General features: G+C 35.6%; 1 protein-coding gene and 1 long non-coding RNA gene across 5 annotated transcripts in view; both read left to right on the forward strand.

Annotated features, from left to right (window-relative positions):
• The window catches only part of CDH12 (cadherin 12), a 1,005,284-nt gene that overhangs the window by 778,230 nt on the left and 200,186 nt on the right, over positions 1–26,868 (forward strand). The gene's annotated exons all lie outside the window — the stretch shown is intronic.
• LOC113929036 lies at positions 9,484–24,916 on the forward strand. The gene is made up of 3 exons (XR_003522073.1): positions 9,484–9,872; positions 13,802–13,914; positions 24,744–24,916. It is a non-coding gene; the product is annotated as an uncharacterized LOC113929036 (long non-coding RNA).

The following is a 26,868-nucleotide window of genomic DNA, read 5'->3' on the forward strand; positions in this document are numbered from 1 at the left end:
ATTTAATAAAATGATACTATATCCATAATAAGATATCTAAGTGAATAGCCACATGCCTGTTGTAACTACTTGCTCCCATGACAGCCAAATCATCTAGCTGCACTTAAGATTGATCAAGCCAACACAATCGATAGAATTTTTTCATTCATCTGAGGCCATTGGTTCCCATATTCATTTGGAGTGATGTTTTTATTTCCTATTCTCCAGTGCATTGCTCTTTTTACTCACATTTTCCCCCCCTGTGGCATGTGATTTGCTGTCTTGATAAAATGAGATCCTGAAAAGGATCACTGCGTCCTTGGTCACAGCTCCCTGGGCCATTAGTTTAGCAGCTTTACATAGTGGCTTCTGGGGCAAACCCGCTTCTGTGGCTTGCATCAGCAATTCTGAACAGGTTATAGGAAAAACGTGGCCATCCTTGGGTAAAATATTTCCATCTCCTCTTACTACTTCTGTACCTGATGTAAGGGTGACTCTTTCCCTACCTCTATATCAAGGAAAGATGTATGTAAACCATTCTTAAAAGCTTTGTTATAGGCTCATTTTCACAAAGGTATACCATGCAATATCAGTCTGTACACTTCTATCTTTTCAAGTCATCTTGTTGTCTCAATCTTTTGCCAGTCATCCGCTTTGCTGAAAACTTTGACTGCTTGATCCATATTTCCACCTCTGGCAGATCCCATTTCTTCTCTTCTTTCCCCAAGAATAATACCACCCCCAGCCCAAAATAACAAAATAGCACTTAAAATAGAGAGAGTAATATTACCTACCACATAGAAACTTTAAGATTATTTAAATAAACACTTCATGTAAGGACCTTATCAGAATCCTAGTGCTATGGATTGAATTGTATGCTCCCCAAAATTCATAGGTTCAAGCCTTAACTTCTATAACCGGTAATTATATTTGGTGATAGGATCCTTAGGAGGTAATTGGGATTAAATGAGGTTATAAGGAAGGGGCTCTAATCCCATAGGATTGGTGGTTTTATAAGGAGAATGAGAGAAAGAGAGAGAACGTTCTCCAAGTACACACACACTGAGGAAGACCATGTGAGGATATAGCAAGAAGGAAGCCAGAAAGAGAGTTATTTTTTTTCAAGAGAATACTAAATCGTTTATTGATTATACATGATAATGGATGGTACACAAGCTTTAATCCCATCTATAATTTTATCTGATACCATAATTCAACTTAGATATATTGCATAGGAGGGGCCAACAGAGTTCTTACTAGGAAATGAATCTGATGTAACCTCGATCTTGGTCTTCTGAACCCCTACAATTGTGAGAAATAAATTTCTGTTATATATCACACCTAGTTTGTGGTATTTTGTTAAGGCAACCTGAGTAGACTAGTCCACTCTTTTATATAGTAGTTATCCCATAGTGTGTTATTATTACTTTCCTTAATCTTGTACCTCTGAATGTATCTGAAACTCACATCAGATCAAACTGTGCTTATATTGTGCTCCCAGAAGATTATCCCAGTCTTTATCCTAAGTGCCCATGTATGTGCTGTTGTTGCTTTTTGTCTGAAATGTTATGCATCATTTTCTCTGCTTAATAAATGGTACATTTCTAATGACCAAAACTAGGGGCCAAGGACAGATAACCTTTGACACTCAGCACAAGCATTTCTTAATGATTCTTTAAATTTATTAAATGTACTCTTTAGTGTATATGTATTTGTTTACTTCTTCATCCCCCACCTAAACAGAAGGTATAAAAAGGCAAGATATCATCTTAGGTGTAGGTCTTTCTCCAACATACAGAACAAGACAGTAGCATGGCAGGGCAGGATATATATATTTCATATATCTATATATACATACACATATATACACTTCCATATGATTATATATGTTATTATATATAAAATGATATATCAAAATGATAAAATCTGGAAACATTGAACTATTTCTTTTTTCAGTAAATCATTGAAACATTTTTGTGCTTAACACTACCAATAGCCATAGTGTTTAGTAGATCATATTTCGATAAATGTTACCACTGATTCACTGGTTTTCTAAGACTTGAAAGTTCTAGCTGTGTGGAAGATACTTTAAAAAAAAAACTATTTCGGGGGGGCACCTGGGTGCCTCAGTTGTTTAAATGACCGACCCTTGATTTCAGCTCAGGTCCTGATCTCCAGGCCCTGGGATCCAGCCATGTTCTGTGGGGAGTCTTTTGTCTCCCTCTCTGTCTGCCCCCCCACCTCTCTCTTTCTCAATAAATAAGTATATCTTTAAAAAAAATATTTCAATGATCTCCATATGATGATCACAAAGAGAGCTCCTTGCCTACTTATACAATGTCTCACAAGAAGCATAGTCTCACTCTAATTCAGTCTAGTTTCTAATCTCAGGAATATTTGTGCATGTTCTTGTATATTTGTCAATTTAATCATTTACTCAAAAAATATTATTGGGCGCCTGGGTGGCTCAGTCGTTAAGCGTCTGCCTTCGGCTCAGGTCATGATCCCAGGGTCCTGGGATCGAGCCCCACATCGGGCTCCCTGCTCCGCGGGAAGCCTGCTTCTCCCTCTCCCGCTCCCCCTGCTTGTGTTCCCTCTCTCGCTGTGTCTCTCTCTGTCAAATAAATAAATAAAATCTTTTAAAAAAAAAAAAAAAAATATTATTAAGTTCCAACATGTGCTCAATTCACAGTGACCCAAACAGGGAATATCACTGTCATCATCGAATTTATATTGTTTTTTGAGTTATATTTACCTAGTTCATCCTCATCAGTGCAACGGAGATCATATAAACTTTCTTACAAATTGTGTTATGATTTATTAACAGTAAGGGTTTTGAAATGGTAAAGCAATAAACGCATGTAATAGTCTTTTTGGGGTGAGCTCTCATAAGACATTTTTAGGGTACACTCTCATCAACTTATCATAGAGAGGAGAGAGGAAGCAATTTGAGTTTTCAAAAGTGTGTGTGTGTTACTTTTGGATTTAAAAACCGAAGCATTTCAAACTAGCTCAATCAAGGAAAGCAAAGATATTTATTGGAATAACACTGTACTTTCTTACTATCCAAGAAAAGCAGATAACCTGGGCAAAGTAATGATGAAAGGCAAAGCAAGAAAAAATAAAAAATCATACCAGCTTCAGTAATCCCTGCATCTGTTCATTCTCAGTCCCTTGCTCTAACCTTTGCCTTTTATTTTCTTCTCTGTATGACATTCTTCACCCCAAAGTTTGCATCTACTCCATTCAATAGAAGGACATTTCCTGAGATTAGTCTTTTTATGCTCTTGTCCAAAATTCACAGAAAATAGAATCATTCTGAAAATTTAAGAAAAAAGTTATTGCTCAAATGGAGATTTAAGACTTCATTCAGTTGATGCACAGTGAGGAGCATCTGGAGACCAGATAATTCCCTCAACAAATGGACATGAGTTTTTATTGAGTAAGGAGAGAGAGGGGGGTATGTAGCCTCATGGTTGAGCGCAGCTTGTAGTTTTCTTCATCTTTAACTGCTACTATAGTTGTAGTTGGAACAATTGGATTTTTGTAGTTTTTGTTGTCTCTTGTTTTGGATCACTGGTCCGGTCCTTTTCCAAATGCTCTCAGCACAGTTCTTATTAGAGCTGTTTCTGTATGCCTTCAGGGTTAGGTATACGTCAAAGTTCAAAGGAAAAAGCATTAAAGAAAGGAAGGGTGCAGGGAAAAGGGGAGAGAAACAGAAAGAAGGAAGCTAAGACCAAAGCAAGGCAGCCTAGGTCTAAGTTGTCCACTCTTGATCCAGTCAGATTCAGTTGGTGATAGAGGTCATCTGGTGGAAACAGATGCTGAGGTCTTCCTTGGGAAGAGGCCGAGGCATTTTTCGTAGAAACTGAAATAGGCTGGCAGAGGAGTCTAACATAGAAAGTAAACTAGATCAATAAATGTAGTTCCAATAACTTCAGTTACTGAAGGAAAACACTGATTTCTTTGGCTAACACGGTGACATGTCAGTCGGAGTTGTCTCTAAGTGCAAAGGTTTACTTTGTACAAGAGTAGAAATCACTGAAGTGGAACTGGATAAAACCAAGTCTTGCTGTGTAAGATACCCCTACACTGGGTGAAGGTTATCAACTAGAGAATATGTAACATCTCATAAAAATGATTCTATAAAAGGGGGCAGCAAAAATTACAAAATATTTGGCTTAGACAAGCCTACATCCACCTGACTACAACCACTCAATGAGTATCACAAAAGTGACTTGTTTACATTTTTAAACGAGGGCATCTCCATTATCATTGGCCACCCAGAAAGATCACATCCTGTAAAATGAGGAAACTCTCATGGCTTCCTCCATTTTGGAACAGACTCAGTGATCCCAAAATATCAGTGAGCAGCAATTTCAAAATAATGACATTCATAATTAGTCAGCTTCAGTCTAATTATTATTGATGGCCCTAGCTTAATAACAAATCATATATATATTTGACTCTGTCTTACATAATGAGATAATAGTGGATTTCACCAAATAGGTGGATGTTATGAAAATTCTTAAGTCCACTCACCTTTAAAGAACAAATTACATATTACAGGCATATGGTAGGAAAATCTATCTTTTTCAACTAAGTTTGTCAGCTTTTCTTTTTTTGACCATCTATGAACATTCAGTATGATATTGTAAGCTGAATGAATATATACCGTTTATTTGCTTCAGAAATCTCTGGTGTAACTATCTGTCACAGTACTTCCCTGTAAAAGAACAAAGTAAGTCAAAAAGAAGAATATATGCAACATTATGCTGGAGCTCTATAAAGCCACGGATGTTATATCATGATTATGTATTTAAGTAGCTGAAAGTCATTTGTAGTCTTAATATGCATGGATGATATAATAAAGGACATGATGAACATGGGCCTCAAACCATGTCTGAGCAAGAGATAATGGTGACATTTGTCTAAATGTTGCATATATTCAACACATCTTGACAGATTTTATTAATGCAAATGATTTTCAGAGAATCAGTGTTCAGTTTCAGACATAAAAAATGTAAATTTTCATTTCTCTAGTTGAATTACATTTCCCTCATGCTATGTTAGCACTAATTTTAAAAGGAATTGGTGCAATATGTATATCTCTACCTTGTGGTAAGCTATTGTATTCTGAAATTTGAAAGTATTACTTTCAGAGCAAAAGTATGCAACATAAAAATGTGTACTAAACACACACTGAGTAAATATTTCTTTATTAGGAAAAACACAGTATGTCAAAGACCATCTTTTTGCAATGAAGCTTAACTGCAAAGTTAGCTAATGTCATCTCCTAATTAAACAAAATCAGCTGTCAGAAAATTAAACAGATTGATTCACAATTAATGGTTGAGCAAACATTCTTCCAATTTGTTTCCTGCTTTAAGTCTTTGAGAAATTTCGCATTATTTTTGCTTCCTTACATTTACAAGGAAGGTTATCAGGATATTCATGAATAAGCTTATATTTATAGGATTTCTGTTTCAGCTACATCATTTAGGTCTTATGTATGCATATTTAAAATTTGAAATATTCTGCATAAATGTGCTATATTTTGAAGTGCATGTCTCATACATTTTTTTTCCTGCTGAAATTCAATACTATCAAACACAGACATACTTTGGGGGTTGTACCATGAGAATCTGAAAATGCTCATAAGGTGCTTACTATAATTTGTTTAAGTGATTAGTGGCAGACCAGTTAAGACAGGTAACTTGGAAGGCAAATTTTGAGGTTTTAAATGATTTAAACTTTCTTACATTGTGAATTCGTTTTTACCTATGCTTCTGTTTACATGGTAGGATGACTCTATCACATGCTGTCATTTAACATTGATTTATTCACAGGTAGCACAAGCGTGACCTGAACTATCTTAAGTTAGTCAGTTATTCTTTTTATTTTTAAGATTTTACTTTATTTATCTGAGAGAGAGTGAGAGCGAGAACCAGAGCGAGAGAGCATGAGCAGGGGGAGGGGCAGAAGGAGAGGGAGAAGCAGGCCCCCTACTGAGCATGGAGCCCGATGCGTGGCTATATCCCAGGGCCCTGGGATCATGACCTGAGCCAAAGGCAGGCGCTTAACCTACTGAGCTACCCAGGTGCCCTGTCAGTCAGTGATTCTTAACCTGTTCCATTATTGGAAAGATTTATTTATCAACCTTCATTATACATTCACGGAATAAATGTGCACATGCATGTATACATATACACATCCTGTATAAATTCTAGATGTACAAAGTCATTTAATATAACTGAGATAGATTATGTGTGTGTATATCCAAAAATGTATCCTGAAAATCTATATATTTAAATGAACATATACTCAGTGAGCTTTCATTGGTATCCAAACATAAATGGTATTATGGGATATTCCAAGCAAATATGAGACCAGAGCTCTGCCCTTATTTTATTTGCACATGATTAAGGCAATTCCTTTCTCAAGATATAGAATCCCTTCTCTTTTCATTCTTCTTGATTCTTTTTAGAAGCCAATACTGAAAAAAGAAGTACATGAAAATAAGAGAAAATTAAAATGCAGTTTGCAAAAGGCATCTGTATCTCATACAAAAAGCTTTATTACCTTAATATAAAAATCAATCAGCCTTTGAAAAAAATCAATGAAATGTCAAAGCCCTCTCTCAGAGGATCTTATAACTAAATTTGTTTGTTTGATTGTATGTTTTGGTGCTTTATCCTAAAAATAGCTAAGAAAGGGGAACTTAACCTGCATTCCTTTTATGGATGATGTTTCACAGTCAATATGAGCAGACATAATACTAGAGATTCTTAAGCATCTCATGTGTTATGGACCATTGGCATTTAAGAAGCACGTGTGATCCTCTGGATCTGATATAAGCTCTTAAACAGGTAGGTCCTTCATTCTGTATTTGGACATACCCATTTAATGTGGCCACCTCTCGTGACATCTTGTAACTTGGTGTACATTGTGGCAAAATTCCCATGTGAATTCATCTCTATCAAATAAAGAGATGAAATTTGTTATTTTCATATAAGATCAAGTTTCACTTAGTAAATAGTTTTAAAAATAACTTGAAACCAAGTTACAGTTAAACTTTCATATACATTTTTTCATTTTCCTTAATCCACATGAAAAAGGGCGAATATTGTTATTTTCATGCTACACAGAGAAAACAGTTGAAAGTAATGAAATAAACTACTCTAGGTCACATATCCAGTAAGTAGCAGAGGCTAAACTGAAATCAAGGTTTTCAGGCTCCCAATTCTGTTTTTGATTTTTCTATAACCCCACCGAGTAAATACAATATATTAAAGGTACTGAAATATCTTTCATACTTTTATACTACTAGAGTCCATTTACAATACTCTACAGAATTACACATGGACATTTCAGCAGTTCTGTAAATCATCAGGGTGAAAGCTTTTCACCTATTACTAGCTATCAACTGAAAGTCAAATAAATTTGACTCTCTTAAAAATAGAAGAAATTTAATTTGTAAGTTGGAGAGACAATGATGAGCTATTTCATTCCACTTGAAGAACACAATTGAAATTTAAAATATATTAATTCATCTTTTTTGTCTTTCATATCAGAAATCATTTATTCTCCTTGTCACTATTATAATGCAAGTTTTCTAGTCTACCAACTTTGTAAATTTTTTGAAAACTGTATTACAGTAAAATGTTAAAAACTTTTCATCTCTCTTTTTATCTCTCTCTCGTTTAAAAATACAATGCAAACCATGGTAAAGGGAATTTACATGTCATTGTAGACCCTGTGTAGCATTTGTTGCTTAAACAGAAGTTCCAAAATAAATAAATAAATAAATAAATAAATAAACAGAAGTTCCAACAGCAGATATTTTCAGATATCTCTAGATGTGTGGACTGATTTTTAACAATTAAAATAACAATTCTAAACTATAATGTTTATTTTAATTATATAAGTACATATGTAAATTTTGAATACAATTAATTTTTTTAAAGCTTTACTTATTTGTTTGAGAAAGAGAACTATGAGGAGGGGGTAAGGGAGAGAGGAGAGAATCTTTAGCAGATTCTGTGCTGAGTGCAGAGCCTGACACGGAGCTCGATCACACGACCCTAAGATCATGACCTGAGCTGAAACCAAGAGTCAGACACTTAACCTATTGAACCACCCAGGTGCCCCTGAATGCAATTAATTTTTAAACCATTAATCTATACTTTGATAATAGAGTTGACTTTATTGAGATAAAAACCAGCCAGGACTATAAACTCTAGTAGTCCTTTAAAATAAAACATATTTGAAGAAATGGTTTTGTTTTCCAAACTTTAGCTTTTTAAATTTGTTAAACAAATATATGGTTAGCATTTATAAAGTGGCAAATATTGCACCCTCTTTGATAGTATGTGAAATAATGAGATTTAAATTGTATATAGAATATTAATCTTTGTTGGCATATTTGTTTATTTTATATTTTTTCAGGAAGGGATAGTGTCTTGTAATTACATATAATTTAACAGAATGAAATAAAATAAAATTAATTGGAGGAGGACATCAGAAAGGAGGGAAAATTAGAGTAAGAAAAATTCTATGGAATCTGGGACTAAGTTGGTATACAAAATTCAAGCCAGAAAGAATTACTCTCTAGAAGTTGCTTCACATGAAGCTTTAAGTTTCCTATTTACCTGCATATGGAAAATACAACACAGTTATATGATCAGGCTTTCCAGAAAAGTCTGATATACACACACACATACACACACACACACAATTGTTCTTGCTCAGTAGAAACACAAACTGTTCCTCTTAGATAGATAAGAAAATATCTCCCATTAAGCTTTTTGAAGAGGTACCCAGTATTGAAAAAAATGACCACCAAAAATATCCTTACAGTTAAGAAAAAAAAAAGTCCTTACAGTAAAAAGTCTGATAAGTTTTAAAAAGCATTTTCTTATAAATTCCTTTTAGGTCTTTGTAAAGGCATTTTGCAAAAGCATTTCTATAAGATCTCGATTTTATGTGTTAGAGTATTAATGCTATAGGCTGATCTGGCTTAATCTAAAGAAGAATTTCCAATATCCAGAGGAAATGGTGGCCCTGCTGTTTTTCCGGAAATCCTTCTTAAATGCTGTTTATCTTCACTGACCTTTCCGTATGTACTGAATAGAAGCATACTTGTGGTTATTTCCCCCTGAAAAGGAATTAAAGTTCAGCGAGTCTTATTGTGAGTTAATTGTAAATCATATATTTAAAAGATAATCCAGGACCTGGTAAGTACACATTTGTGAATTGAAGGTCACTTCACCTCTGCTCATACAGAAGCTTCAAAAATTCCTCAATAGTAAACGTTCCCTCAAAGGCTATTTTGTTTTTTGGGGTTTTGTGTTGTTGGTGGTGGTGTTTTGTTTTTGTTTTGGTTTTGGTTTTGGTTGCCAAATGATCCTTTATTGGAATATTTTTTTCTGTAGTTCTTAACTAGCTGCGCATTCCACTGCACCACTATTGATGCATCTATGATGTCACAAGGGTGGTGGCCATCAACATGGCAGCCCCCAGATTAAGCAGTCCCCAGGATCTCTTTAATGGTTCCAGAGATTTCTCTGGCTGAAAACTGCTGCCACATCTGTGGAGCAATGTTGACAGTCACTTTTGATAAGTGCTATTTCCACGGTGCTTAATGTTTTTCTGTTTCTTTCTGTCTCTTGGCGGTTCCTTGAGGGCTTTGATACTCAGGGCAGAGGCAGAGGGTACCAATTCAGTTGGGCCTGTCTGTTCGGTGTGGTCAGGGTCACTGTCACCCTCAGACCCCTCCAATCATGAGTTGCCTCAGCAATGTCATCACCAAACTTTTTTGGAGACAGACCCAGAGGGCCAATTTTTGGAGCCAGGGCAGACACGGCACTGACTTCCCCACTGGAACACCTCAGGTATAGGACTTTGATCTTGTTGGTTTGAACTTAAGTGTCATGGGAGATGGCATGATGGAGGCAGCTGGTGTCAGATAAACCTGGATCTGGGAGGACTGAAGACCGTTACAATTTCACCTCCTCCTAGTGGAAAGCCAAAAGCCCCTCAAAGCCTTTTAGCACATGAAAGAATAGGTAGTAGACCCCAAAATTCTGAAGCAGAAAGACACAAAATTTTATATTTTTCCTATGGGGAAATGGACACCCATTTATTTATATATACACGTAAAGAAATGATATGCATACAATTTTAGGCAGTACATTAAGAGAGAATTACAGCTAAATAAGTCAAATAATAATAGAATATAGTTAAATAATAATAAATAATGGAAATACAGTTAAATGAAATAAGTAATAAATAACAGACTGAGAGTATTGCTGACCTAAGGCAAGGGAAATTTCATTATTGGGCACAATTGAGAATAGTGAATTTGTAATAAGCTGGAGACAGACAATACTGTATCTTATCTATGAATGGAAAAAACAGAAAGTGGGAGTAATAACGCATGAGCAGTTTGCACCATTTTATTGCTAAAACTATCAAGGAGAATTAAAGGGGCAAGAGATTAGCTAAGATATAATTGGTTCTGGGAACAGAAGCAGTAGAGTTCCATGAAGCAAAGAGCACTCATGATTTGGGCGAAGTAGGGCATTCACCCAGAATAAAAGCTTTGCTAAGTCAACCCTGGTTAAATCCAAACCTCATGGAATAACACATAGTTAAAAGGTTAATCGCCGTCAATATTTAGTCCAACCTTCTTATGGTCAGAGGAAAAAGGAGAAAAAGATCTTGATGTTTATGTGAAAACTGGCATGGAAAAGGGTGAAAGGAAGAGAAAATTTTACAAACAATTAATTTTATTAGCTTAAGATGCAGTCACATATACGCATCATTTCAATTTCAGAAAATGTTAGGCCACTGCTGACCCACCCTCTAATATGAGGGTAAAGTAATAGTTTAAAAAATGTAAAAAAAAAATATTCAGGATGAAAAAGAACATAGCATATAAACTTCTCACTAACACATTTAATGTTCTTAGCCAAAGGGACTACTTAATTATTTTTAATTGATAAAGAAAAATGGGGTTAACCTTCATTTCTGGCAGTATAGGAAACAAAAACCTCCCTCCTAGAACACCTAGCATTAAAAATAAGATATTTTTATTACTTATTTTTCTACTGCATGCTGTTGAGTTGTTGTTGCTGTCAGGTAAATGCTTGGAAAGAGAATCAACAAATAATATTGCTCTAGAGAATTACTCTTGTCCTAGAATTGCATTTGCCACTTGTGTCTGTTCTAATTACCAAGATGTGATCACATGGGCAAGAGATTTTGGGGGGAAAGTCGTGTAAGAGATCAAGCAGAAGGTGCCAGAGAAGAGAGGGAGAGCCTCTGGAGTATGGTGCCGTTCTGACAGCTGTGAAGGAAGAAGAATGTGTAGGAAGATCCTTATATGACAACACAGTTCTAAAAAAAAGGATCATTGTTTAGATGGATGGGGAGTTGAGCCAAAGTCCTAGGAGCCTGCATTCTGCAAGAAGGGTCTGGCCCTAGAAGTTGTAGTTTTTTTTGTTTCTTTTTTGTTTGTGTTTTTGTTTTAATTTTGGCACTAGTAGTTCTGTCTTGCTTAGTTTTTATCTGAAAACAGCCTGGGGGAAGTATGGCCTACCTGGTGTGTCATCAAGAGAGCAAGTGCAGGATCAATCAGTCAGCTCAGCTCCCTGCATCAGACTCCATTGAAGGAGACCAGACTCGTGCACTTTTATGGCTGTCATACCCATTTAGTCTAGAATTTGACTTAATGGGCTACACACAGGCATGAGATAGAAGACAAAGACATTGGCTCCAGCGTCCCAGCAAGGTCAGAGTTGAGATCAGTACCCCAGAATAAGGGTAAGACTTTCAAAAATTAAGAAAGTTCCACCCCATAGAAAGAGATGGAAGATAAGCATGCCTGTCTTAGAAATTGCCCATTGCAGGGCACCTGGGTGGCTCAGTTGGTTAAGCGACTGCCTTCGGCTCGGGTCATGATCCCGGAGTCCCGGGATCGAGTCCCACATCAGGCTCCCTGCTCAGCAAGGAGCCTGCTTCTCCCTCTGACCCTCCCCCCTCTCATGTACTCTCTCTCTCTCATTCTCGCTCTCTCAAATAAATAAATAAATCTTAAAAAAAAAAAGAAAAAAAAAAGAAATTGCCTATTGCAGAGAAGGGAAGAGAGGTCTCCCCACAGAATACTTATTCATGGGCTCTCTTAAAATTCAAGTAAAAATAAAAACTTAAAAATTCGTCTCAGGTTGGAAGTGATCCCAGATACCTGGGAGAGGCAAACCCAAATCACCTGTTGAATGTCGCTTAAGCTCGGGCCTTGAAAATTCTCTGATAAAGTTCTAAGGATATGAGTTCCTAACAGAAACATCACAAAGTACAAACCAGTCACCCTGAGAAAGTTTGCAGAAAAAACAGTGTGTGATTGAACCAGCAGTGGTTATGAAACTCGAGAGTTTTAATATTGAAAACACATTTTAAAGAGTTTGTATATTACATGACAGGCAGAGTTCTAAGTGCTTTAATAACTAACTCCTTCCGTTATCATTTCTACCACATATTCCACAGTATATGTTGCACGCACATAACATGCCAGGGAACTGTGGGAACACAGCAATGTTGGGAACACAGCAGTGAAGGAAACAGAAAATCCCCGGCCTTCATGGGGCTTGCCTTTGAGTGAATACAAATTCCATATTGGCTGCTATTTTACTATTCTGTCCCTTCCTGCCTCTCTTTCTCTCTCTCTCTCTTTTTATCTCTCACCACACACACACACACACACACACACAAACATTTTCTCGGCAATTGAACATAAATTAAAAAATTTAACAATGATAAAAATCTAGAAGAGCCACAGTGTGACATCCCGATATGTCCAACGGTTGTTGGAAACCAGCCCACACTTTCTCTACAGTCTGGCAACGGTGTGATCTCGTATAAATGAAAGAAATAGAGGAAGAATTTCTAATTCACCAGTTATCTTATCCCAGCTGCCCGGTTAGTCCTCAGTATTTTCAACGAGTAGCTCTATAAAGATGTCCTTTAAAGATTCTCAACCTACCATGCAACAGTACAATTAAGAGAAAACAAAGTATTTATGATTCAGAAAAGATTGTTTTCTCATCTCTAGATTTTGCATACCAGTTGGTGCAAACACTAAAATGTCTCATTTTTCCAAAGTAGGAATGGTAGAGGAAACCATTACTACTTTGTGGTCAGTGTGTATCATCTTCATTTTATATTAATGCATGAGAAGACTGAACCCAGGCTTTGCCTTTTATTACCATTATTGGTTTTCTTATTTATCTCTATATACTTCCTCTCATTAGATTTTTCCTTTTCGATCTAAGAATAGAGATTTTTCTAAAATACTAAATTCCATGAATTTGAATGCAACAAGTTGTTGAAGCTGTTTCTATTCTCTAAATGAGTTTATGATTCATAGACCAATTTTTCCAATATTAAATAATGCAAGAGAATACAACAGATAATGATACTAATGTCAGTAATAATAACAGAGACCCTTTACTGAGAGATTAATGCAAACTTGTTACTGTGCAAGCCCTTTGTATGCATTATCTATTTTAATAACCCTATATGCTAGTTACTGTTAGTGATCACATTATACAGATGAGGACATTGAGAAATAGAAAAGACAAGAAAGCTAATGAAGGTAATAAAGGATAGAGCCCCAAACCAAAATCTGACTCAAAGCCCAAGATTTCATTCCTTAGTTTGTAAATATTACATCCATAGGTCAACTTACTAAAGCCTTGAGACATGCGATTCAGTACCCCAGTGTTGTCACATTTAAATTATGAGTAATATTTATGTTCAACAGGCTGGAACATAAAAGCAGAAGCTGCGATAGAGGGTTATTTAAGTGTGTTAATAAGGATTGAAGCTGTGAAAATGAATGACATCCTGAGAAAGCATTTCTATTAAGAAGAAAAGGTGGGTGAAAACACTGACATGAGTTATCAAGTAGGTGGGAAAGGAGGAAAGCCTGCAAATGGAACTGATGAGGGCATCAGACAGGTAGAAGGAAACTCAGGTCAGAAGCCAAAGAAAGACTATTTCAAGGAGAAAATGGTAAACAGCATCAAAGGCTAGTATAAAGAGGGCTGCAAACGTTTCCATTGGATTAAATCAGTCTGAGCACATAGGTAACCTTACAAATGTACTCAGATGAAGGGAAGGGACCAGATGTTCTAAGTGAGCTGAATAGGTTTTAAAATAACCATGACAGAGAGTGGGAGAACAAGTTGAGTAGATGCATAATTTTAGGTTATTTACAAAAAAAACTTGGAGTAGGGAATCATAAATTTATTTATTACTTCAAAAAGTATTAAATAATCCCAGTGAGCAAGGTGCTGTTCTGGGTTTGAGGCACATTTGGGTATAAAAACAGACAAAATCTTCTGTTCTCTTTGAAATTCAGGTCTAGCAGGGTGACAAAGAAACAATGAGTACCATGTCAGCATTGTAAAAACTGTTAACACACTATGTTGGAAAGGAACAATGTTATTTAAGAAGAACAAGTAGGCCAGAGTTAGATCAGGAATTCAAACTGAGAATGTGGTATACATGAACATAAGATTGGCAAATATACTTAAAATTTTGTGATATTTGAGCGAGGATATCGACTGGAGCAAGTGAGAATTGGCCATGTGGGTATCTGGGAACAGCACTCTAGGCAAGGGAATAGCCAATGCAAGTTCCTTGAAGTGCAGGGTAGTCTGATTGGAATCCTGGGAGCAAGGAGAGAGTCATAGGAGCTCAGGGTAATGGAAAAGTGGGAATGGGCTGTGAGGGTCAGATAACAGAGGGAATTGAAGGTCATTGCAAAGATTCAGCTTTTACTAAGTGAAATAGGAGCCATTTATACTGCCAATGATATGCACAGTCCCTCACTTCCTCCAGTAGTGTTCTGTCTGTGGATTGTACCCACAGAGAGTTGGCTTCACAATTGGTTTTGACAGTTACCACAAAAACAGTGACAGAAGGATTAACTTTTGACAGATGTCTTATGAAAATGCAGGACCATATGTTCTCAGTTTGATATTAAACATAGGGAAGAAAAGAATAGGTGGAAGAAAGGAGGGGAAAATGGACTGGCTGGAAAATTGATGAGGATGTTGGTAGTCTTCATGCACTGATGCAACGATCAATATGTTGCATCAGGATCTGGAATTTGAGGGTTTTTTCAGCATTGGACTCTCCTGGTTTTTCTTAGTGAATCATTGTGATTTCTAGAGCTAAATTACTCTTCGAGGTTCTGGGAAAAAGAGGAGAAACAAAGAGATAATTCTGAACCAAAAATGTCTTACTAGAACCTGAGTCTTTATTTTATTTTAAAAGGAAACTAAATATACTTCTGGAATTTGGTTTAGAGTAAGAGTAAATCTTTTTTTTTTTTCCCTCGCCTACTGGCCATTCATTCATTCATTTACTCAGAAACAAAGAAAACATTTATTTACCTATTATGTATAAAGAATTAAGATAAGTGTTAGGAAATATTTTCTTGAAGAAGCTTTAGGAAACTCACAGTCCAGTGATGAGAATGTCTTGTGTATGAAAAGTGGAGGATAATAATGATGTGTAGTCAATAGAGACAAACACGGCAAAGACATGAGACTGCACTAGAAGAACTGGGCAGAGCTTCTAACAGAACACAGTGTTGGATGAAGATGATTTACCAGGTAATGTAAGATTGCTCATAATATTTTGATTAGGAAACCCATCTTTCAGGACCATAAACCAAAGGCAAATCAATATGGCAGTGAACTCATTGTTCTTAATTTTGTTCTGAGTAAATATTAACCAAAAGAGAGAAGAGGTAACTATGATAATGTGTTACTTATATTGAAATACACAAACACAACACTTGTTAAGAATAAAATCAAACTGATCTACAGAATTCTGTAAGGGTAAACTCTTTTATTAAAAATAAAATAAAGTATATTCTCATGTACCTTGTGCAGCTAAGGAAAATTTGTGTTTCTTTGAATGGGTAGAAAAGAACTAAAGTTGCTGTATCCTAGATCTACTGCTCTGAATTTGAGCTGATTGGATAATACTTTTCTAGAAAATCAAGTCCTGATTCTATGATTTACTATTCAAGTTATTTCTTTATTATCTCCACACTTATTTTCCATGTTGTAGTAAAATAGTTTACCTTATTGAAGTATATGTCAATTACCCACTTTGTGAGCCCTGTCAATGCAACATTGAGATTATTCAATGAAACGATTCTTTCCTGAAGGGTTCAGAAGGATGACCCACTGTGAATGCAACTGAAGCCATTTCAAAACTTGATTCCCAATAATGTTTATTCTGACATTTTCTCCTTAGTTTTCCTTATGTAATAGACCCACGATTGAATGAAATTGTTAGCTTCTAGTTTGCTGGATCTATAAATGGAGTCTTTACTTTGAATGTTAATAATTGGCTTTTAAGATTGCTTCAATTACTTTGGTGTGCCTGGGTGGCTCAGTTGTTCAAGTGTCTGACTCTTGATTTTCGCTTGGTTCATGATCTCGGGGTCGTGAGACTGAACCCTGCATAGGGCTCCATACTGGGCATCGAGCTTGCTTGGGATTTTCTCCCTCTGCTGCTCCCTGCCCCCCCCCCCCCCACTCTGCCCCGGTCTCTCTTAAAAAAAAAAAAAAAATCAGTTACTTTGATAATGGGACAGCAGTGCAAGAAAAATAATGACACTTTAATTAACAATGAAAGCTGACTGCACTTACTAATTCCAGTTAAATACACCTCTGATTCTCTCCCTAATTCAAATATTATTCACATGAATACTTGAAGAAAATGTGAAGATTACAGTTCTTTTAATACACATTTAATATACATGTATCACCTTGAAAATGTTATATATTATATAAGGCAAAGGTTATTCATAAATTTATAAGAACAAATTCCATTTTCTGACTGGCAATAAGGTCTTTTAACACTCATGTATAGTAACCACACAGATATCATTAAAATGAAAAATATTCACTTTTTAGGCATATATACACTAAATCAAAAGCTCATTTTTGTTTAAATATTTTTCTTCAACTACCTTACTTTTGAAAGTACAATTTATAATGTTCAAAACAAGGCCAATTAGGCCAATATCCATAAGTTATAAATGCATTCCAAACTTTTTCTTAGAACACTCAATAAGCAAGTGCTTCTATTTATATCTATTTTGAGACCATTTTCAGAGAACCATACTTTAGTCAGGAAATCTGAGCTTATAAAAATATTCATTACATTGATTATTTTCAGTATTACTGTGCACACTGAATTTTGTCTCTGCAGGCTACTGAAATATTTTATTTCATGATGTGTCACCTCGCTAATGAAAACTTGTGAAAGGTTATGGCCAAATTTTATATAATATCATGTATTAAAAAATCTTCATATTCGCACTTTCCTAAAATACTACTTTTGCTCAAACACATTAGTTACAGATACTCAAACATACAACTTAAAAATAGATAATTGGTAATTGGTTTGATTGGATTTTAACTCTATAGCAGAATGGATATGCAGAATAAAGCCAATAAAGAACTAATTATCTTATATTTAAAACACATGTTAAAATATATCTTATATTTTGTTAGAAAATATAGTTAAACAATGAAAATGGTATTATTAAAACACAAGTTTTGAGTCTTATCTGATTTGCAACAAAGAGGGTAGCCCTGTGTTTTAAATGCAGACAGTTCCTTTTAAATTTTCTTGCCTTTTAAAATTCTTTACAAGCTGGTTGTTTCATTATTTATTAGAGAGTTCATGATAATGTTTTCTTTACATAAGGTATTTATTTAGGAAAAAATACAACAAAGAATGGCTCAATCAAAAATGTTTCTTTTTCATGCTCTATTTATCAATTGAATATTTTATACTGTAAATTAAATCAGTTTAAGATTTTATAGAGCAAATTAAATCAGTTTAAGAATATGATTTACATAGATGTGATTCTTCAATTTTTACAAACATAAATACTGTTGCATGAAGGAAAATATCTGCTAAATCAGAATGCATGGATTAGAAATCCAATTATAATCTCTTAAATAGGTAGAGATTTATTTTTCTTATGTAAAAAGAAGCCCAGAATTGGACATCTTTGGTCTGGTGTAACAATTGCAAGATAGCATCAAAATGGCCTTTTGATTCCCCAGTTCTTCATCGTAAGCTTTCTGCTTTCTTCTCCATGCTCAGAAAATAGCTTCTGTGGGCCTAGTCTTTGTGTTGGCAAGATATGGAAAAGATGAAGAAAAAAAAAGTAGGAAGGATGCAAGAAAAACAGTATAAGTACATACCGATGAGTCTGTCCATTTAAAACAGTTTTCCTAAAAACCCCAAACGTTGTGTTCAAGTTTGGAATCCCATATCTACCCTGCCTCCAAGTTTTTGGAGGTGGGTATTTTAAATAGGAAAACTGCTAGCCAAGACACAACCCCCTGATCATAGGTTCTATTAATATGGAAGGATTCTATTAATAAGGAGAAAGGAGATGGATATTGGATAGACCACTAGCAGTGACTGCCATACTCATTATCAACTTTGCAATCAGATCCCAAAAGGCTAAGATACCATTAAAGAGATTGCTAAAAGGATCATTTCATGCAGCTTCAGGGGCATTTAAGATAGCATATTTCACCGTCTTTTATGATTTAGTCATTTATTGAAATACTTACTGAGTAATCATGGACTGAATGCTGCAATGATTAAAGGTGGAAAGTGGAAAGTGTGGAGTCATTTACACCTGCATTTGTACTCCCAGTCTTGTAGCCACATAGGATTGGGCAAGTTATTGAACATCTCTTGGTATTTCTTTTCTAACTTAGAAGATGGGAGGAATTTTAGAGTGAGCACATTATTTTGAATGCAGTAGATACAAAATTTTTAGATGACTTTTCATTTTTCTCAAAATGCATGTAATCAATAATGATTTTCAATGACTGAGTAAGATATTCAGGAGAAAGAAAACTGAGTGTCAATGAAATTTTGACGTCTTTTTTCTAGTAATGTAAGTATACAATTCTGAGTTAACAATCTGTTGATTTTAAGAACTACGGCAGGCTTTGTTTTAAGCTGAGTAGATATTCAATAGAGTGTAAATGTACTTTTATAGCTGAAGAATATAGTAAAATGAATTGCACATTGACTGTGTTTCGAGGTATGGCAGGAGAAACATTTTTGCATAGTTCTGGCCATCACTTAAAGAGTAAATGTGATTATCTTTGCTTCTTCTACGTGGCAGGGATGCAAGAGTCCTCCTGGTTGCTGCAATATTTCCAGCCAATAATAACAAGCACATTGTGACTGAAGATTGAATCAGCAATAATTATGTCACCTTACACTTAGAAACGGTCATGGTGATAAACCGATTCTGAGTTGTTACAGCAAGAATCAAGAATTGGCTCCTTGCTTTTTGGTCTAAGTTAACTGGGTAAAGTGCCCACCCATGTCTAGTCCTCAGGCTCTCTTTGAGACTTACACATACCCTTTCATTTGTTTTGTCTGCAAAATTCATTTGGGCTATCAAATATGAGCATAAAAGAACAGAAGAACATTAAGCATAAGAAGAAACAGAAGGCAAGAGTTTAACCATGACCAAGCCTTGGTTATAATAGCAAAAGAGCAGATCAGCTCAGATAACAATGGAGACTTGAGTGGTTAGAAGGAAATAATAGCTAATGCTTAATAGTGCTTAATTTTTACACTGCACTCCACTCCTTACTTCTGCTATTTTATTTAATCACCATAGCTGTCATTTTTATTCTCATTTTACACAAAAGAAGTTAACAATGTTGTTTAAGGTCATAACACCAAACTCAGGCAGTTTAACTCCAAAGTCTGTGCTTTTAAATGATATTCTATATTCTATCTACATAAAAACAACAAGTAAATTAAAAATAAATTTAAAAGGAAGCCTTACACTATTGCTGAGTCCACTGCTTTAAAAAAAAAAAAAAAAAAACCTTGATAGATGGACCTAGCCACATTTATGACTGGAAAATCCCACAGCAGGTGGGCACCTTTGGTCTAGACTAGCAGTTCCAAAGAGATGCCTTTAACTGATATTGTTCACTAATAGTAAGATTTATCACAGACATTATAGAAGTCATTTAATGGCTACAGTGCTCTTGGAGACATGTTCTGAGAATATATGTTTCAGGCTGCTGCAGTTCTTTTCAGATCAAATCACATTTCTTGTGAAAATAGTGTAGTGTTAACTGATGGATCATCAAACCTGAAGGGATAGTTCAATGGGTTTGTATTCTGAGCCGGAAAAAAAAGTCAATTTTTATTTGCTCTTAGACTCATGTTTTGAAACAAATAATATTAGATGCAATGGGACTGTTAGAGAAAACTGCCTCAAGTTTGCCTGTTAAATATCCATGCTTCATTTATAAGACCAGGATAAAAGTATGTGAAAAAAAAGCATCTAGAGATTATTGAACAATGACTTTCTCATGGTGAAACAATAGGTCTGCATTAATTGATACCTGAAAAAGAACGGGTGAGTCTCAGCTAAGAAAGCATAATAAATAAAAGTTAGTTTGTTAAAAAAGAAAGAAAGAAATCAATAGCTACTATTGTTTTAATAAAGGAATCCCTGCAAGAGTCCTGTTGAAAATTGTAAATGGGAGAAGCACTTCAAAGTACGGTGAATGGAACTAGAGGTCTGTTAAGACCCCTTTTAAGATTGTTTAAGTATTTAATTTAGTATATGTGATGTTTTAAAATAATGTTTTAGATATGTATAAAATACAGTGAATATAATATTTTTCTTTCTTTATGTCCTATTTTGAAGGAAGAAACCTTTTGACTTCCTGTGAGAATATTGTGCTGGGTAATGTACTAAAGGGTGAATTAACTTCTCAGGAGACCAACTGTGGTTCACCAGAGACGTTCACTCCAATAACACAAAAGAATAGATTGTCTCTATATGTTTAATTTTTTAAAGATTTATTTATTTATTTGAGAGAGAGAGAGAGAGAAAGAGAACGCCCAAGCAGGGGGAAGGACAGATAGAAAGGGAGAGACAGAATGACAAGCAGACTCCCCGCTGAGTGCAGAGCCCAACATGGGGCTCGATCCCAGGACCCTGAGAACATGACCTGAGCTAAAATCAAGAGTTGGGCGCTTAACTGACTGAGCAACCCAGGTGCCCCAATTTTCTTTCTTTTTTTATATGTAAGAAACTATTTACTATTATTCTTCTTGAAATGCTGGCCTGGCAATATTTTGTAAAGACTTAATATCAATGAGATTTTACTCAGACAATTCCAAATAAGTAAGCTGATTTTCCCAATATTTTGGAGAAAAAAATGTTTTTGTATTTAATGTGACTTGATGTTACAATTATGTCATAAAATTTTTAGGTCTTATTTCAAGCAGGAAATTATTTGAGTCCTCTGGACTATATAAATTTGGCTTGGAATATAATATGAAAGAGAAAATTCATATTGGTGCTAATAATACAAACCAAACACGATTTATGGTGGGGAACTAGAATTGCATTGTCATTGGGTGTGTGTGTGTGTGTGTGTGTGTGTGTGTGTGTGTGTGTGTATAATTTTAAAGCTTAAACTTTCAGATTTCATAAAGAAGGAACATTCTAGTTTTGCCCCTTTTCCCCGTATTGACTGTTGTTGTTGTTACATGAAGAATGTTATCATTGTTTTTTTGTTTTTTGTTTTTTTTTTTTGCTGTGTGTATAGGTAGTGCTTATTCTAATTAAATAGACAGGGTTAGGAAGGAGGAAAATTAACAGTTATACAGGACAGTGATGAGAAAGTAAGAATAAAAAACAATTTTCACCCTAATATTGAAGTTCTTTTCTCCTTCACACCTAGGTTTTATAACTTCAATCTACATGACCAAGAGAGTTCAAAGCAAGAACAGTCTTTTTTATTTTTTTTAATTTTATGTTTTAAGATTTTATTTATTTGAGAGAGAGGGAAGGAGGAGGGGAGCACAGAGGAAAAGGTAGAGGGAGAAGTAGACTCCCCGCTGAGCAGAAAACCCAATGTGGGAGTCAATCACAGGACCCTGAGATCACGACCTGAGTGGAAGGCAGATGCTTAATCAACGGAGTCACCCAGGCGTCCAGGAACAGTCTTTTTTAAAACTTACTTTTATAGGATGTTTTCCTGTTAAGGAAACATATCCACAGCCTTCAAATCACTTGTATCATGTAATAACTTTTAAAATTTTTATCCCCAAATTGAAAACATTATCACGATGTGTGAGATAATTGTAGATTTTATAAGTATTCATATATAATCAGGTACATTACTTATTTATAACCTATTAGCTTGGGAATTTATATCGGTTTACCTATTTGCAATATAAAGAGAAATAGCTAGAGGAACCTAGCTCAGCCAGGAGTCTGCTTCTCCCTTTCCGTCTGCCCCTCCCCCCATGCTCGCTCTCTCTCTCTCTCTCTCTCTCTCTCTCTCTCTCTCTTTCTGTCTCAAATAAATAAATAAAATCTTGAAAAAAATGAGAAATGACTATTAAAAGTACACGTGTTGGGCACCTGAGTGTCTTAGTCGGCTAAGCGGCTGCCTTCGGCTCAGGTCATGATCCTGGAGTCCCAGGATCGAGTCCCACATCGGGTTCCCGCTCAGTGGGGAGTCTGCTTCTCCCTCTGTCCCTCAGTCCACTCTCATGCTCTCTCTCACTCTCTCTCTCTCAAATAAATCAATAAAATCTTTTAAAAAAAGTACATGTGTTATTTGACATTTTGATATCTATTGAGAGAGAGAAAGAGAAAGACTTGTGTCCCTATAAAAAAGAAAATTGTACTCAATGAACCAACTATACACAAGTATTTATTGTGTGTAAAAGTAGGGAGCTGAGAATCTTTTTTATATTCAAGTGACATAATTCCAGTTATATCATGGCTTTTCTAGTAATTTATCACATAGTTTCCCATGGAGAAATATCACTTTTAGTCTTATCTATCATTGTTTACTTCAAAACTGTATAATGTATAGAGACTATTTATGGGCAAGATAAATTATATTGCAGCTTTAATTTTTCAGGTTTATAACTCTCACTTGTGACATAGAAAATGAAAAGATTTAAAATCCATTTCAAGCATGTAACTATAATTTCATAAAATTTTATATTCCACAATATATAATGTGTGATAAAAGATGTGAAGTACAGAAATTATTCACCAGTACAGCCTCTTCATGACTGTGGGTTTGGGGCCTTTTAGGTAGGGTTAAATGTTCAAGGGAAAGTTCCCTTTTCTTTATTGAAAAATACACAAACTAGTTTACAGTGAAATTAAAACTAAAATAAAAAAGGAACTGCGTTATTTAGACTAAGTCAGGACACCTGAGTTTTGTTTCCATGCTCTCAACTTTTGAGCAACAATATACTAGACAAGTATTTCGATATTCCAAGCCCCAGGCTCCTCATTCTCAATGCTAAGGAGGAAAGGGTTATTAATGATGTCAAAGAAGATAATCCTTATAAAAATAATTAGTACATTTGTATAAATTATTCAAATAATATTAGTGCAATTATTAATAAACAAATGATCCCATTTCATTTTACTTATATTCTCAACACACATACCCAAGTCTGATAATAAACTCATGTCTACTACTTTTCACTCTATGTTATTTTCCCGGTGTTGCTAATGGAGCTTGAAATTGATGGAGTCCTTTCTAATCCTGGCATCAATCTATATTCTCCATCCCTGATGCTTTTTAGTGCTACTGATTTTCCCTCCTATAAATGCCAAAACACATTTATGTATGAAATCTTGATGAAATAGTTGATGGGTTTTATCTTATATGAAACGATCAGAAAACTAAGGTTTGTTTTTTTTTTTTGTTTTTTTTTACTTTTAAAAGTTTTAAAGTTTATAAACACAAAATATTTTGATTTATTAAATATTATAAGGCACCTTTCAGGAGCCAACTCACCTGAAAATAGCAGCAGATGTTTTCACTGTACATAATGGAAAGAACTCTGGGCAGAAAGTTGGATAACCCGGCTTCTATTCTGATTTCTATAATTAATTAGCTCTATGATATTGAGGAAATCACTTAGCCTTTCTGATTCTCAGTTTCCTCAATTGTGGAATGAAATAATTAAAACAATGTTCTCTAAGGTACTTTCCAGTTTCAAAGGCCTGATTTGATGCCATGACAGAAGCCATGCATGAAGACCATTTTTTCTTTTCTTTTTAAATCTCCTCCCTACCCATGCAAAATACACTAACAATGTCTTTGGAATATCTGATCCCAAGTATATTTTGGCTTAATTCTTGCCTATGAGCAACATAATGGGCAGATAGAGTGATCAGTATCTTCAGTTAAGGATTTATGCAATGGTCTGACCAGTTCAAGAGTTGTGGTAGAAATTGTTCTAGGAGGGATGCCTGAGTGGCTCAGTCGGTTAAGCGGCTGCCTTTGGCTCAGGTCATGATCCCAGGGTCCTGGGACTGAGCCCCACATCGGGCTCCCTGCTCAGCGGGTAGCCTGCTTCTCCCTCTCCCTCTGTCTGCCGCTCTGCCTACTTGTGCTCTCTCTCTCTCTCTCTCTGTCAAGTAAATAAATAAAAGTATTTTTAAAAAAAATAAAAAAAAAAGAAATTGTTCTAGGACACAAAAGATACAGCTTAAACCTTAGGTAGGCAGCTTTTTCCTTTCCTTTCTTTTTTTCTTTTTTCTTTTTTTGTATGTGAACTGATATATATCTGAGCTGACTGTTCAAATGCCTTATTATTCTCCTTCCTATGAACAGAGCCAATAAATTTCAAGCATCATTAGCAGCAAATGTGTACTCAAAACCAACAAATGATATGCCAACTTCTCAGAGAAGACTTCAAGATATTAAATGAGTGGAAACCTTGTTATTTCTGCAAGCATAGAGGGATCATAGAAGCAAAAGTACTCAACATTTTATAAGGCAATAAATGCAGCCTGTTTTAAACTAAAATACATTATTTGCGTGTGTTTTTTTTTTTTTATGTGAGAGGAATCAAAACTTGGAATTAAAGGAAAATTATGCTCAGCCCAAAGTGTTTCCCCCCAAAAAGGTAGGGGATTGGGCTTAGGCAGCAGTTAAATTGTGGTACCATATGGTTCAAGCAGAGAATTTCAAAAGCACTGTGTGGATTGCTACTTTTCCAGTGTGTCCCGTGATTCTGAGTTGGGGAAGAGGCCTGGGAAGTTACTGCGAAACATGGTCCTGTTTCCTTCTTTCTATATCTTGCTTAATGAGTAGCTGCTAAGTGTTCATTGTAAGAAATTCTATGTTAAGGATAAATCCTTAGAATGCCTGGCTTAGAGAATACTGGTATGGGATGCTATACAATGAATGAGTCTATGCATTTGATTAAAGTTTAATTAACTTTCATTATTTGAATGGCAGGAGCAGAGACCTTTGACACAATGTAAATGTCTGTACAGAATGAGACAACACAACTCATCTGACTTCCCACAACAGTTTACTGGATGAAAGCTCTGCCCTGGATCCTGAGCTCAGCATACAGAGATCAATTGCTCAGGTTTCCCTTATTCCCAGATTCAGATTGGCAGATATTTCACTTTGACCTAATATAAGAAGCAGAGTTGTTTCAAATTGCACAGAAGATGAAGAGATAGCAATAGTAAAATCCGCTGCACATTTTTTTAAAGATTTTATTTTATTTTATTTTTGACAGAGAGAGACGGGAGAGGGAACACAAGCAGAGGGAGTGGGAGATGGAGAAGCAGGCTTCCCGCCCAGCAGGGAGCCGGATGTGAGGCTTGATCCCAGGACCTGAGCCTAAGGCAGATGCTTAACAACTGAACCACCCAGGCGCCCTTGCACTTTTTTTTTTTAAAGACTTTAGATGTAGAAGGACAGATTCCCTACCTTTCTTTCTTTCTTTTTTTTTGTGTGTGTGTTTCTTTTTTTGACTGACAAAAGCAAATTCAGAGTAGGAGATTTATGAGTTCATTCTATGAGGAAAAGTCCAAATGATTTCAGGAATTGATGTGATGTTGTCAGAAAGACTCCCTCTCTCCTTCTTTTATTTCTCTCATTCTCCTTTTGTATGTGGACTTAATTTTCTCCTATTTTCAAGACACCTCCTTATGTTGTCCAGGGCACAGGGTGAGGTGGAAACTATCGAAGTTGTCAGCTACTTCTTTGACTGGAAAGGCAGATAATAACATTGGCAAGACCTGCAATCTCTGCCCATAGTGTGGTCAAAGGGACAATGTGAAGTGATTGAAATTATTACTAGATTCAAAGGGTGAATTTGTATGGGATCTTTTATAGAGAGAAAGGAGCAGATGTATTTACTAGAAATGGTAGAGTTAGGGATACACGCAGGAAAAAATGAAACAAGCAAACAAATTAAATAATGTATCAGAAGATTGAGGCACTGTGACATAATGATTTATAAGAAATATGTATTTGGTAATCAGATGATGAAATATATATTTCTCAGATATATTTGTTCCTTATCCACAGTTCCTAAAAATGCTCGAGAGTCATAAAGATGATATGAGTGTCTCGTTATTAATGAAGGTGACTTTTGGATCCCACCAAATGACACGGGCTAGTTGCAGGGAGGACCAACCAGTTGATTAGAGGGTTGGAACTTTCAAACCTACCCCCTGACCTCAAGGAAGGGGATAGGGGTTGGAGACTGAATCAGTCAATGGCCAGTGACTTAGTCAATCATGACTATGCCATGATGGCTCCGTAATAACCCTAAAAAACTGGGTTCAGAGAGTTTCTGGGTTGATGAACACATGGAGACTGGGGAGAATGGCACCCTGGAGAGAGCATGTAAGCCATACCTCCTCAATGTATCTCTTCATCTGGCTCTTGATTCATATCCTTTATCATATTACTTAATAAACTGGTAAATATA

This window comes from Zalophus californianus, chromosome 5 (assembly GCF_009762305.2).
Source record: "Zalophus californianus isolate mZalCal1 chromosome 5, mZalCal1.pri.v2, whole genome shotgun sequence".
In the NCBI taxonomy this organism is placed as follows: domain Eukaryota; kingdom Metazoa; phylum Chordata; class Mammalia; order Carnivora; family Otariidae; genus Zalophus; species Zalophus californianus.